This window comes from Stegodyphus dumicola, chromosome 6 (assembly GCF_044657685.1).
Source record: "Stegodyphus dumicola isolate Sdum_Otavi_A_Nest chromosome 6, ASM4465768v1".
Classification (NCBI taxonomy): domain Eukaryota; kingdom Metazoa; phylum Arthropoda; class Arachnida; order Araneae; family Eresidae; genus Stegodyphus; species Stegodyphus dumicola.
Window position 1 is genome coordinate 202943660 of NC_140773.1, and position 15061 is coordinate 202958720.

Genomic DNA, 15061 nt, shown 5'->3' on the forward strand with positions numbered 1-15061 from the left:
TGAACCAATGACTGCAGGTTTTAACAAAATATTCTGCACGATTTCCTTTTAAAAATAAAAAGAAAGAGAAAGAAAAGAAACGCCTTAACGTACCAGAGAGTTTACTAAAATATTTGCATAAGAATTTTAATTCTAGTAATTTAGAATCTAGCGAGACTTCGTTGAAAACATGCAGTTTTAAATCTTCTGTTCGAAGCAAATAGAGCTAGCAAGTCACGTAATAGACAGGCAGTCTTAAAATTCGCCTTTTTTCACTGAGGGACAAAGGCCTGAATTCTGGCTTTTAAAATGATTAGAAATGCGCTCTTAGCAAATGAATTTGCCAGGATAGGATGTAGTTTTCGTAAAGGATAGAACATCTGAATCTTCTATTGCTTGAATCCAACAAATCTTTGAACAAGTTCTAAAATCGAAACTCCTTTATCTTCGAGCATATTTTATCATTTGATTTTCGATTCCTTACTAAAAAACCGCAGTTCAACCCAAAAGGCTTAAAAAGATTAGCTTTATTTAAAAAAAAAAAAAAAAAACACGTGATGTGGGGACAATATCATTTCCTTCTATAGCTTATTAAATTATACAAATTTTTTGCTCCACATTATTAAGTTTATTTCATTGAATTTCATAAGAGAATTTCTAATTCAATCAATTCAGTTCTCACTCCGAATCAAAGAAAAACACATAAAAATTTAATCTTCATTAAAAATTGTAAAATACAGAAAACCGAAAACACCAAATACAGTAAAAAAAACCAGCCTTTTTTTTTTTTTTTCCAATTAAAATTGCAGTTTCTACGCCACAACAAGCAATTCGGCCAGCCAGCAAGATAGATTTTTCCGTGCACAAAACAGAACGTTTACTTTTGGTCCCACTCGGCAAAAAGACACTCGAGTTGGTGCACAAGCTGATTTAATTCACTATTCTACAAGAAATTTAAAATGTAAACCAATGGCGGCCTTTTTACATCCAGCGCGGGAGACTGTGTATCGGAAATTCTTACGATATGCTCTTTTTAAATTATTTTGCGATATTGCTCTTGAACTGAATTTTATGGTTTAAGTGCGAAGAACATGATATTTCATAAATAAAGATAACACACCAAACGTTAAAAAAAAAAAAAAAAAATTCCTTTGGGAAGTAGAAACTGAATCTGTACAAAATCTGAAAACTTTCGGATTTTTTACCTTTATTTTATTTTTTATTAAACACAGGATGAAAATGTTGCTTTAATTAAGTAAAATTATATTTTAATATTAACTGAGAATTGCTGCTTCTTCTCTTATTATTTTTAAATGAAGGATTTTTTTAAAGAGATTTGAATACTTTTTAGGATTCGGATTTTAAAAAATATCAGCTTCCTCTCGTTTCTTAATTTCGATAAAGTAAAGGCTGGAAGACGTACAAAAGGAAACATTAACTTAAAAGCCAGTCGCACTATGCACTCTTCAAGGAAAGTTATAAATTTGAGCAATATTTGCTGTGTCAAATTATAATTAAATTTCATGCAATAAATGATTTCGATCACTTTTATATATACACAGAGCTTGACTTTCGCAAGGTCAAAGGCGCACCTGTCCCACGCTTCCACTTTCAATAAGGTTACCGGATTCTTGTAGAATATTAAAACCATATAAAATTACATGTATTTTTTATAGTTATGGAGTTATAAAATTTAAATTAAAAATAAAACGCTGAACTATGGTTACTGACGAAAGCAAAAGTATGATTTTTAATGAGCCAAATGATCTGATCTTTTGAACAAAGATATCAAGGACTTTAATTGTGGCCTTCGAGAAACACGCTCTCGAAGGGCACGCTTAAATAACATGGCACTGATCCATACTACAAGAGATGATTTTTTCAACGCTTAAATGAAACTGAGATGCTTAATTCTACATTTTACTCACAAGCTTGATTATTTAAATGATAAACAATTTAATTGCATTGATTTAGTCATATTTGTATCATTTAATCATATTTTGTAGTAAAACCGATAAGATTTCTGTGGATTCCGCCTGTTTCTTCAGTTTTTTCTACGGGGGGGGGGGCTGGTTCAAAATATGCAAATTTGCATATTATACAACGTATAGTCAACTGAAACCGTAAATACAAAATCGTTATTTTCTTATAAAACATATATTAAACCATAAATACAAAACATATAAAACGCTAATTTATTTTGCTTTATTTAAAATATTTTTTATTTGTAATTTTAGTTTAGCATTTGTTATAGGAGATGTAAATTTACAAATTTTTAACTAAGAGCTTCTTCTCCCAGAAAACTGGAAAAAGAAAAAGAAAAGAAACCGGAAAAAAAAGGGGGGAAGAGCCTAAAAGAATTCTTATTGATTTTATCCTGGCTTAAAATGTACAAATTGACCGTACTAAACTGCAACCGTAAATAACACACCAATTATTTTCCATATTACGATTCTACGACTCAAATTATGTCTAGATATTAAATTTTGTAAAATTTGGAGCGAAATTAACGGAGAAATTCAAAAATTAATCTTGGTAAAATTTTTTTCAGTTTGCGCCAAGAATAATTTACTTGGTGAATTTCTTAATATATGGCAACACATTTTCTTTCCTTTTCCATTATACCGGAGCGGAAAAAAGGCACCTCGTTCCTACCTTTTTACATTATGCATGAGGGAAGAATGTTACTTCATTTCTGCTTCCAAATAAAATACAAGGCCCACCCACCAAAAAATCTGAAAGGTTTCAGATTTTAAATTATGTTCAAAGTGGCGTTTTTTTAACGTTTTGTGAGTTACCTTTATTTATTAAATATCATGTTCTTTGCCCTTAAACCACAAAATTCAATTCAAGAACAATATCACAAAATATTTAAAACAGCATATCTTTAGAATTTCCCATATACAGTCTCTCGCGCTGGATATAAAAGGGTTATTTTCCCGTAGAGCGTTGCCATTGCTCGCTTTTAAATCGTTGAGTTTGTTACTCAAAAAGTCGGTAAAGTTTTACGAAATATGAAGTCGATAATAAAACAAATTCCAAATTTCAAATTTGGTCTTTCACATGCCCATATTCGTAGGAGGATGACGTCATTCAAAATTCGATGGCTCTATGTACCGTTGTTTTATCACAATGTGAGAAATATACATACCTTTATGCGGATTTTTCATTATTTAATTTCTTCAAATATAATGCAGGACTTTAACATTGGTTGTCAACAGTTTGAAAAGTGAAACGGACATTTAGGGTGATTCAACGCAAAATCTCAAAAAAAAAAACAACAGTCCTTAAGGGACAAAGCAACAGTCCTTAAGGGACCTTTGGAAAACAACAGTCCTTAAGGGACCTTTGGACTAAAAAAGCGGCATATTTTATACAATACATATTAAATGTTAAATACAGAAGGTAAGGAAACCGAATTTTATTTTATTTATTTTTCCCACTCCAGAAACAGTTTTTAGGAACTAAGCCTTAAACGACAAGCCAAATAAAATTGAAGAACAAAAACGTACAGATGAAATTCTAAAGGAAGGTCAGAATTTGACATTTAAAAAAGTTTAACCCACCGTGAAGGGAGTCTCTTAAAATCTCGAGCTTCATTTAAAAAAATTTCTTTTTTATTATTATTTTATAAACTAAAAATTTTATTTTACTTACTGTTCAAATAACCCTGCAAAAAAGAAAAAAAAGTTGCATCATAAGATTATTTAAGAAATACTTATGAAATGTGCTTTACATAAAATATAATTTGCAGCAATTTACTATACTATTTAATATTTACTATAGTGGAAAATCTAGAAGGGAAGCCCTTCCGTAACAGTTTCTAGCCCGGGCATCCAATTTTACAAATCTGGCCAACCTCCATAAGAAGATGCACCCTCCGTAAGACGTATTGCTGAGGCTTCCCATTTTACAAATCGGGGCTTGTAATGGCGTCTACCTGAGATATCATGCCCTGGCCTCCATTAAATCAAGCCCTGATGGAGCAGAAAGGGCCCTGCATAAAATGTTATACACGTGGCTTCCAGTTTGTAAATCGAGCTCTCAATGTGCATTATTGAGATGGAGGGGATTTTTACATGCACGAACATTCTTATATTAGTCATTACATACTTTTGCAAGCAACAGTCTTATCAGTGAGTTTTCTGTAAATAGTGACTCGTTCTCAAACAAATAATGTGATTCACTACATATTGTATTTTGTTTGGCTGCCTTATTGGAGGAAAACATAAAGCCTAATAGAATAGGTATATTGAAAATTCTCCAAGAATTCGAAATGCCCCTAGGGTTCCTTCAGGAAATAACGTAAAGTACTTAAAAAGGAGGAGAGGAAAATATTTCTTGCTGAAGATAGTCAAGGTGAGTGAAGAAAGACCCTTTTATGCAGCGAGGTCCACTTGTTCGTTTGTGCTCGCAGGCATACCCTCCCACGCGAAGTTTTTCAATGTGCCGGACAAAGAAAGAACCCCATGACTATTTTTGACCCCCCGTCTCCTTGATAGTCTTCCACTCTGGGACGGCGTCTCTCTGACTGTTCCGAAGGAAGGTCAGTTTGAAGCTGAATTCAGAGATGCTGGCAAAATAGAGCAATTTTACAAGAATTTCAGGAAAATACAGGAGCTATTTGCCAAGTTTTTCAAAATCGATTTGATTTAGAGTGCATGTGAATATAAAGAAGTCTAACCTCTAAAAGTAACCAGTATTTATAAATACTGGTTAATTTATTTATAAATAAATATGGTACTGAAAAAAGACAACGTTCACAGAAAACCAAAATCATCTGCAAGCAAAAATAGTGGTCTTAAAGAAAGTTCTCTATATTTTAATCTACAAACATAATATACATGTGTAAGCATACTTTTGCTTGAAGCCTTTGAAGCATTAAAGATAATATCTTCTTTTGGGTAAAAATCAGAAACAGAAATCTAGAATGGCTCAGATTTTGACGATTACCCAAAAGGGCTCTTTTAAAATTAGTATGATTTATACATAGAGATTATCGATACAGATGGCCTGCTGGAAAAGCGAAACATTTTACATGGATGTTAGATGAATATGCATTTAGTCTAACACAAGAACGTTATATATCTTCTGTATACTTAAAAAATGAAAAAATAATATATAATGGCATTCTACAAAGATATTGAATTATTTTAGTTTGGCACATCATGAACTAAATGCATGAATTTTTATCAAAATCAATCAGATCAAAAAGTAAAAAAATAATATATTTTTAAACTGTATCTATTGCTTTTGAATAATTTAATTTGCTAAAGAATAACAGAGTTTAAAAATGAAAGAATACTACCTTATGTTTGTGTGAATGGCAACAGACTCGAATAAAGAGTGAAACAACGCAAAATCAAGGTTCGTAATTAACTGCATTTTTAGGCTACTCATGTATTAAATGCAAGTTTACATATAAATTAATGATATTCAATAATTATGCTTTTGCGTGAATTACATAATACCATTTCCATCTCCTCCCCCCAAAAAAACTCACATGTAATTATTTTAATAATTATTTGTTTAAATTTCAGTTCAAAATGCATTTCTTGGTTGCTTCATATTGTCCTTGCATTTTTATTTTCATTCTTAGGATGATGTATCTCTTGAAATATATCGTCTTAAGAATTAGTTCGAATTTCAAATATTTTGCACTGAAAAATGATGAAAGTGAATATGTTACTGAAAATTACTTGAAGGCATTTATTGATGATCTAGATGAAGCAATCTATGATTTCAGCATTATATGTGCAGATTTACGGAAACATGCAAATTCTTACTGGATTTTATTTCTTTTTGAAACTTCAACAGAGTCGACTTCAAATATGGTGCATCCGCGCCGAGTGATCATTTTTTTTAAATATACGAAGCCCAGAGCGGCAAAATTTACGATCCTCAAAAATTGTATTAAGCTTCAAAATGCCTAGCATCGACCATGCTCTGCAAGAATCCAAGCAAAAAAGAATTTACAATAGCGTAAATTTTGACTGAACATTTTTAGAATAAATTGGCAACGGATTAATTAGTAAAAAACAAATTTAGCAGATTATTTATTTTTCCCAAAATTTCATCTCTACAAATGTGATAAATAATTCAAAAATATTAATAATTTAACGTGCTTTCTTATTAGCCAAAAGGGCGTTAGCCCAGAAGAGATATTGATTTCGTTTTGGCTTTTTGCGTTGAAAACTTTAAAGTTTCACTTTTCAAAATCGTTGCCACCGCATATTACAGCCCTGTATTATATTTAAAGAAATTAAATAATGAAGAATCTGCATAAATGTATATATGTTACTCGCATTATGATAAAGCAACGGTACCTAGAGTCATTCAATTTTGAATAAAATAATCCTCTGGAATAAAATAAAGTATTGGGCCTCTGGAAGCCCAAATTTGGAATTTGTTTTATTATCTATTTCATATTTTGTAAAACTTTGATTTTGATTAACAAACTCAACGATTTCAAAGAGAACAATGGCAAAACTGTACTGGGGGAAAAATATATATATATATATGTATATATCCCCAGCGCGAGAGACTGTGTTAAATTCTAAAGATATGCTCATTTTAAAATTATTTTGCGATACAGCTGCTGAACTGAATTTTATGGTTTAGGTGCGAAGAACAGGATATTTAATAAACAAAGGTAACACACAAAAACGTTAAAAATACGCCCCTTTGGGGTGTAATGTATTTTTATGTATTTTTTTTAAAATTTTATTTTGTGTTTTCAATCGGCTGATATGTAACAAAGAATTCAGAGTTTGCAAAAATGTGTTTAAAAATAAGCATACCTTTACAGATTTTCATGAGTTTAAACAACTGTGAAGAAAATTTTCAAATGAAGTTAATTAACAGGAAAACATATTCTTGTAACCTAAATCTTGTTAATTATTTTAAGAAGATTACTTAGCTGAAGTGTTTGCAGACATACTTATCAATGACCAAGTTTTCATTTCGGCGTTTTCTTATTTTGTTGTTGACAGACACAACGCCACTTACTTGATTTGGTTATTCATAAAATGCCCATAATCCAGTGCTAAAGTTCTTAATTGATTATAAAAAGCAAAACAATTCTGCAGAACAAATGATACTTACACAAAGAAAAGCCTAGAGGCACTGTACAAACAAAGTGTAAGAGGAACCATGGAAAAAAAAAAATGCCATATTAAAATTCGAGAATAACGTGTGTTTGTGCTTTCTTTATATAGAACATACTTTTCAGTAGACAAAGTCTACTATAAAATGATAACTACAGAAGCTAAAGGAATGAATAAAACGTTCCTAATGCACTTTCTCGGAATTTTCATATCTCTCAGGCATGAAATGAGGTTGCGGCCTTGCTAGCGACCTTGCTTGCACTGCAAACTAAGTTCACTGCCGCCAAAAGTGGAGGTTAAACCGCAAATATTTGGGATGGTCCTTTAGAAACATTTTTTATGAATGTTTCCTTTGTTATTTTTCGCGTACATCATCTTTGATGCTGATTAAATTGTAATTGCTTGTTTAACCTCAGGTAGGGGTACACAGTTGAAATGTTTTGAGGTTTGCAAGTGATGATAAGGCTTTGTTCATGCTCCGAGTAAACGGTGTCCCAACAAAAGCGCAGGATTCAATATGTCCAATAAAATACTCTATTTCTAGAAAATGGAAAATATTTGTATATATTTCTAACAGGTAAGTGTTTCGATTTAAGGATGAAAAATAGTGTTTGGCATATGTCGTCCACTTGTTCTGCAGCATCATATTGTCTCAACTAAATTCGTAATCACTTTTTCATATATCTGCCTACCGAAATGGTAGATCAATTTCCTCTATTTCAGTTCTTTTCTTTCTTTTCTTTTTCTTTTTTTTTTTTTTTTTTTTTTTTTTTTTTCTCGGATTCTTGGAGACTTGCAAGACACTGTCATGCAAAATGAACGATGTTACTGGACAACTTAAACAACAAGAACCAGAGTAATGCTTGTAAATTTTGATTAACAACAAAATCAGCGTAATGTTTGAAATTTCGATGGTTTAAATACAGAACCTTCTTCTTGGGCTGCCTAAGTGTAAATGAACAAGATAGAATATGGTGATAAGATAAGAACATGTATGAGGTTTAAATACAAACCATCTTCTTTTACTGCCTAAGTGTAAATGAACGAGATAGAATACGGGGATAAGATAAAAACCTATCTCCTCAAATTTCCTTATCAATCTGCGATTTTTTGTTCCATTAGGTGCATTTTCACGTCAAAAAATTGCAAGAAGCTTCTTAATAATCTGTGCCTAACATTCACCATTCTTGTAATGAATTTTCATATATGTGCAAATAAAAGCCACCGTAAAATGTTTCGTGGTTACTAAAATAATAATTAATAATCGATTTCCTATTTCTAAACTATATTTAATTAATTTTAAAGTTCTCATATCAAATCATATATAGTCTCTATTGAGAAATCATGAAAGTTTCAAAAGTAAATATTGTTTGAAATTATCTAGAAGTGGTTAATGTTCACACATAAAAAAGAAGAAACTATCTACATCTTGTTTTTGCATGTTTATCTACAAGATATCTTTGAAGCATTCAGCTGCAAATCTTTTTCGGGTACGGAGCGACGATAAACTTGTGGGCGACAATGATATCTGCAGAGGAAGTTGGGCAAGGTTGTAGAATTTCTTTTACGATTACGATTCGGTATCCATTTGCTTCAAGGTTATAATTTACCGAAATTTTAATTCGTTTCCGATATACGATTGACAAATGTTAAATTAACATGACGTAAATAATGTATAAATAAAATCTAAAATAATTTGAAAATATGTACACTTTCCCGCCCTGGTCTCAAACTTAGATTGCACGTGAGCCAAATGCTAGTCTAAAAACAGCCATATATATAATATATATATATATATATATATATATACAATTTATTTACTAATTGATTATTCAGTATATTGTCTCCTTAGATAAGGTTAGTAGAATTGTAATAGAATGAAATAAATTGAAGCATTAAAAATTGAATTAATTTTTTTTTTAAAGAGACAAAAAGTAAGAAATTTAAAGCCAAATCCACAAAGACATGAAAGAAATGAAATTCAAAACCAATAAAATTTTAATTTCATTTTTTTTTCATGTCTTTGTGGATTTGGATCTAAATTTCTTACGTTTTATCTATAATTGATCAAAAGCAGCATATCGGGCGGAAATAATATTGGAATTATTCGTTTTAAAATAAAAATTTGCGATACTGTAATATTCTCTTTTATATATAGACAGAAGAGGATGCATAAATGATTAGATCATCTCCTAGGAAATGTGAAGAAAATTTAGGCAGTAAATGTGTACTGCCGTGGAAATAAAAAATTCAAGAACATATCTTGTGATTTATAAATGGTAAATTTATAAAAAATAAATTTAAACAATTAAAATCGTTGTTGATTCCACAGAAAGATTCCGACATTTCAGCGGGACTCTATATAATCACCAATAATTCAAGAGGATCGCGTTTCGTCTTTTTAGCATTTCTGAACAAAATTACTATTCCAATTTTAAATTTGCTAATTAATTTTATAAAATATCTCAATTTTAATCTTAAATTATATAAATATATAGTTAATTTTGATTTTAATTTTAAAGATTACACTATTGTTCCGACTTGTTTCAAATTTTCTTACAAAAAGCTTACCTAACATTTTGTCAATTTAAAAATTTTACACCTATTTTTTTATCCTACACCTTTTCCTCAGAAATCAGGCTTTCTTTTACCCAATTTATTCTCTCTCTCTTTTTTTATATATATTTAAGAAAATGGAAATTTTTTATCCAAAAAATAAAATAAATATTTTAACTAAATTTATATTTCTCTTACTAAATATTTATCAAAGCATACATAAATAATAAAAATAACACAAAATAAAAATTCAAAATTTAATTTATTTTCTACCCGAAATGTAAAATTTAGTACTTGCAAGACATTTCTGTTGGCTGTACTTTGTTACTCAAGCATATTAAATGTTAAACATAAATAATTTAGACTGACATTTATGTCAAATAATCCTAATGATTTTAATTAATCATTCAATAACTTATTTCAGTTTAAACTAAGATAAACCAAATACGAACATTTTCTAAGTTTTTAGAGAAAAAGAGTGCTGTATTTTTCTTATTAACATTGAACTGTTGCCATCCAAAAAAGTTATTCAGATATAAATGCATTCCAAAACAAAAACGATAACTCTTAGTGCTAAAATTCGTAACTGAATGCATTTGTTTTTTGAAAAGTACGAATCAAAACCGTCTTCAAATCTTCGCTTAAGATCTATATTACACTGTAAATCAATTAGTTAAATGTATAGATTCTTGTCACGTTATCCATGAGAGGTAATGTAAACTCAGACAACAAATAATATTTTTAATGGTAAAAAATGAATGAAATAAAAAAAAAAAAAGAAAAAAAAAAAAAAAAAAAATCTGAAATGTTTCAGATTTTAAATTACGTCCAAAGGGGCGTTTTTTAACAGTTTGTGTGTTACCTTTCTTTATTAAATATCATGTTCCTCGCACTTAAACCATAAGATCCAGTGCAACAGCAATATCGCAAAATAGTTTTAAAACGAGCATATCTTTAGAATTTCCGATACAGAGACTCACGCGCTGGAGATAAAAATGTTTTTTCTGCACAACGTTGCCATTGCTCGCTTTGAAATCCTTGAGTTTGTTAATCAAAAATTCGTCAACGTTTTAAAAAATAGGAAATCGATCATAAAACAAATTTCAAATTTGGTCTTCCACATGCTCATATTCGTTGGAGGATTACGTTATTCAAAATTCGATGACTCTATGTACCGTTATTTTATGACAATGTGAGAAATATACATACATTTACGCAGATTTTCATTATTTAATTTCTTCAAATATAATGCAGGACTCTAACATTTTATGGCAACAGTTTGAAAAGTGAACCGACATTTATCCGTCCGACGCAAAATGCCAAAACGAAACTAATAGTCCTTCGTGATTCAAATCCCTTTGGACTAAAAAGAAATCTGAAGGCTTTCAGATTTTATAATCCACCCAAAGGGCCTTTTTTTTAAACGTTTTGTGTGTTACCTTTATTTATTAAACATCACGTTCTTCGCACTTAAACGATAAAATTCAATTCAACAGTAATATCACAAAATAATTTTAAAAGAACATATCTTTAGAATTTCCGATACTCGGTCTAGTGCGCTGGAGATAAAAATTTTAAGACTGAGTTTATTAATCAAAAATTTGTAAAAGTTTGATAAAATATGAAATATATAATAAAAAAAAATTCCAAATTCGGGCTTCCAGATACCCATATTCAAGTGGAAGACTATGTTATTCAAAATTTGATGTCTCCAGGTACCGTTGTTTTTTCACAGAGCGAAAAACATACATACATTCATGCAGATTCTTCATGATTTAATTTCTTCAAATATATGGTCGCAACAATTTGGAAAGTGAAACGCTGTTTATAGCGAACCAACGCAAAATACCAAAACAAAATTAATAGCCCTTCTGGACAAGTTGCCTCTTTGGGTTAAAAAAATTCCTGAAATCTTTGCAACAAATATATAATTGAAATATATTCGCGGGCAGCATAAAATTGCTTCGGGGCCGCCAGGTTAAGACCACTTTTTACAGTCACGCTTAGTAATTTTGCAGGCACGATAACTAACCAATGGAGCACGAAATGTCAATATATCAATAATACTTTTTAAATAATTCTAATTTGATAATTAACTTCCATTCAAAATAGAATAACGCATAACTTTGGATAAAATTACAACTTTTATAGTAATAACTAATAAAGTTTTTCTGTTTTTATCATCAAATATAAGCGCATGGTTTTTCCGCATGTTGTACATAAATTTGTTGCGAACTGCAAAATTAAAATCAATTTTAAAAAGAATTTAGGTTTATTCTTTGGCAATAAACTTTCCATTTTGAGATTTATTTTAAATCATTTTAATAATAAATATGATTTCCTAGCATTTAAAATACTAGCAAACTTACGTACTACTTTTCTTCGTCTCGCTAATGAATAGGACTTGCCACAAGAATACTATAAATTGGCTTTTATATTTTACTTCATATATAGGAATATCTCACGAGGATACGAGAAATAGATACGCGAAATTTAAAGTCATAAAGAACTTCCGTAATAGAATAGGCAAGTTTCAAACTAGATAACTCCCGCTCTACCCATATCAGAAAATCTGACGGTTTAATAATTTTAATGGAATAAAAGCAGAATTGATTTTTAAGAAAAATTTAGACTTTTGAAGTTAACAATAATTTTTCAATAACAAGTTGACAATAATTTTGGAACAGAACTTTTATGCTAGTTCATTTCTTCTTTTTCCTCGCAGGGCGGTAAAAAAGCTTCGATGCCGTTTTAAAAGGTATAGATGGCATTACAAACAAGAAAAACCCAGGTTTATTTTGCTTTTGAAATTTCGGTTCTGAAACTCGCAACCACTTTTGAAAGGAAAAAATAATTATGCGCGCGCACTTTTGAAGTACTATGATGGTGACTTAACCTAATGTTTGAATACAAATTAGTCACATTAGATTCTCGAATATTATCAAAATAATGTCATCTCGATACAAAAAACAGCATTTCCCTGATTTGAAATATTGCGGGCAAGAAATTTAAATTTGATCAATACACGAATTTCTTTTTAGTCACAAGTTTCGTAATTCACTGGTGGTTGAATGTCATAACACTTCAATGTAGAATTAGAGTAACATAAAATACTGCTGTCGTCTTCTTTAAAACGCAAAATGGAAACAGAGAAACGAATGTCATCTAAAGAAAGTATAACCTACCAGTTACATCATTCTGCTACAATTTATTCATTTGCTTCGATGTTAAAAGAGTCTGTTATAAAACTTACTTTTACTTCAACTCACTCATTCGGAGCTGATTCGTCGCAACAAAATTACAGCTGCCCCATTTTTTATTTATTAATTTGTTAGGAATTCGAATCCAAGGAATGTTTACTATGAAACTATGCCATTAATAAGCGTCTATCATTTACTTGTCAATCCTTTGAAATGGTAGCGAAATGTTAAAAACATGGCAAATGAATTGCACATGTTTGTTTTCTAGCCTTATAATCCAAAATAAAAAGATCGTAAAATGCTGATGACAAAAAAAAATGTATCGGAAGTTTGTGCTTAAGTGAGTTAAACAACGATATATATCCAAATGTGTTGCATCTTTAAAACAATGCTTCTTGCGAAGAAATACATAAAAAGCTGAATACTCAATCGGTATTTTCTAGTATTCTCAAGACAGCTCCATCCATTACAGATTTTCATATAACTTATTCCTTGAACATGGTGAAAAAACAGAAAATGGTTAGGGTTAGCTTTGGTCAAATGTGATAGCCGAAAACTAGTTGCATATTTTGGGAGGCTTATAAAAACATTAATGCATTATAATATATATTTCCATGTTTTTTAAAAAGGTAAAGAAAATATATACTTCCATACACTTAAACCAAAGGGAAAACTTTTAAAACAATGGAATTACTATTAAAATCATTCCTTACTAAAACCCTTTAAAAAGTATTAAAAAAATTCTTTCAGAACTCCATATAAGAGTATGAAATATAAAGTATAATTAAACGCAATGAACTAGTTATTGCTAAAATCAAACAGCGTTTGAATTCATTATTCAAAAATTCTTCAATGCCACGGCTAACTTCACAAACCCTCCTAGCGCCTCCCCCCCTTTTTTTTCAGTGTAAGATACTGACAAAATATGTCAGTATAAAGATATTTATACGCTTGCTCGCATTACAGTAGTCTTAAACTCCAGTTCCAGCAGAGGAAAAGAATTTTTTCATTTACATTTCACCCATAAACGCTGAAGATCTGCATTTTAACACTCAGCTTAATCCTTTGACGTGCAGTGTAAGCGAACGAAGAGCGGAACGCTGTCTTCATTATCTGTTTCTTTCCCTGTAAACAAGCGAGTTTACTCTCCAGTCATGGTTTTAGAAAAGTCGCCCAAAAGAATCGAACCCTTTGAAATGAAATCATTCGAAACAAATCATCGTCAGTAGGACCAAATTGAACCGCACAAAAGGGGATGGAGAAAAAGAATGCGAACTCACCTTGCCGTCACGTGCTCGTTCCCACAGCGGCGGCGGAATGCAACTAGTCCCCCGCCTGAGTAACAACAACAACAGGTAGCTTGGAACACACTGTGACCGCCAAGCTGGAAGGAGTGCGGATCCAGTAGCTTCGGACTCCACCCCCTCAAGGGTTCGCGCACCATTGGCGGGCCGCTGCAGTGCGTGAGCCATCTCCTCCTACCCCCCTGGGCATCCGCTGGCAAGGCCACTCCGCCCGCCCGCTTTTGTGGGGGTGGGGGCTGGAATGGGGAAGTCGCCCTCTCGCATCTCTCTCTTTCTCTTAAGTTGTCTGACACGCACTCGGTGAGCGCCATCTGGCGGGCTGAGAGGGTTGAAGGTACGGCGGCAAGTTTGACGCCGCCGCGCGCAGGTGAAACGGCGTGTTATCTTTGCGACTTGCCATCCGTCTTGAGGTTTCGTTGCTCAAGGCAGATTCATGGGCGCCGAGGTCCAGCTTGTGTTTAGAGGTTTATCCGAGATTACTCGTTGAAGCATGAATTAAATAGCTTATGTTGAGAAAACGTCCATCCATTCTTTTTTACAGCCAAAGAAAGATGATGTCATACGTTCTTTATTGGTAATTACAGGATAAATTAATTATCCTACATTCAGAGACATTTTCTTTCTTTATTACTTTTTCGAATTCTATAGACGATCTAAAAGCTACTGAAGCGCCAGAATTTTTTTTTCTTTCAACAAAATAATAATTTGATTATAAAAATAAAATGTATTTTCAATAAATTTTAAATTTCGCTTATTAAATATTTATCAAAACATACACAAACCATAGTTATAATTTAGCAAAGGGAAGACACTTTTGTTGGTTACATTTTGTAATTCAAATATACTGACAGCTAAATATTAAATTCTTAGACTGGCACTTCTTTCAAATAACTCTAATACGTTAAATAACGATTTT

General features: G+C 31.4%; 1 protein-coding gene across 2 annotated transcripts in view; it reads right to left on the reverse strand.

The window, feature by feature from the left end:
• Positions 1-15061, reverse strand: part of klu (zinc finger protein klumpfuss) — a 188465-nt gene that overhangs the window by 80410 nt on the left and 92994 nt on the right. Inside the window, exon 1 of one of the 2 annotated variants that reach the window (XM_035363583.2) lies at positions 14122-14405. The exons of the other annotated variant lie outside the window; for it this stretch is intronic. The gene's annotated coding sequence lies outside the window, so the exon portion shown is untranslated. Of the gene's footprint in view, positions 1-14121; positions 14406-15061 lie in introns of those variants that run through there. 2 annotated transcript variants of the gene reach the window in all.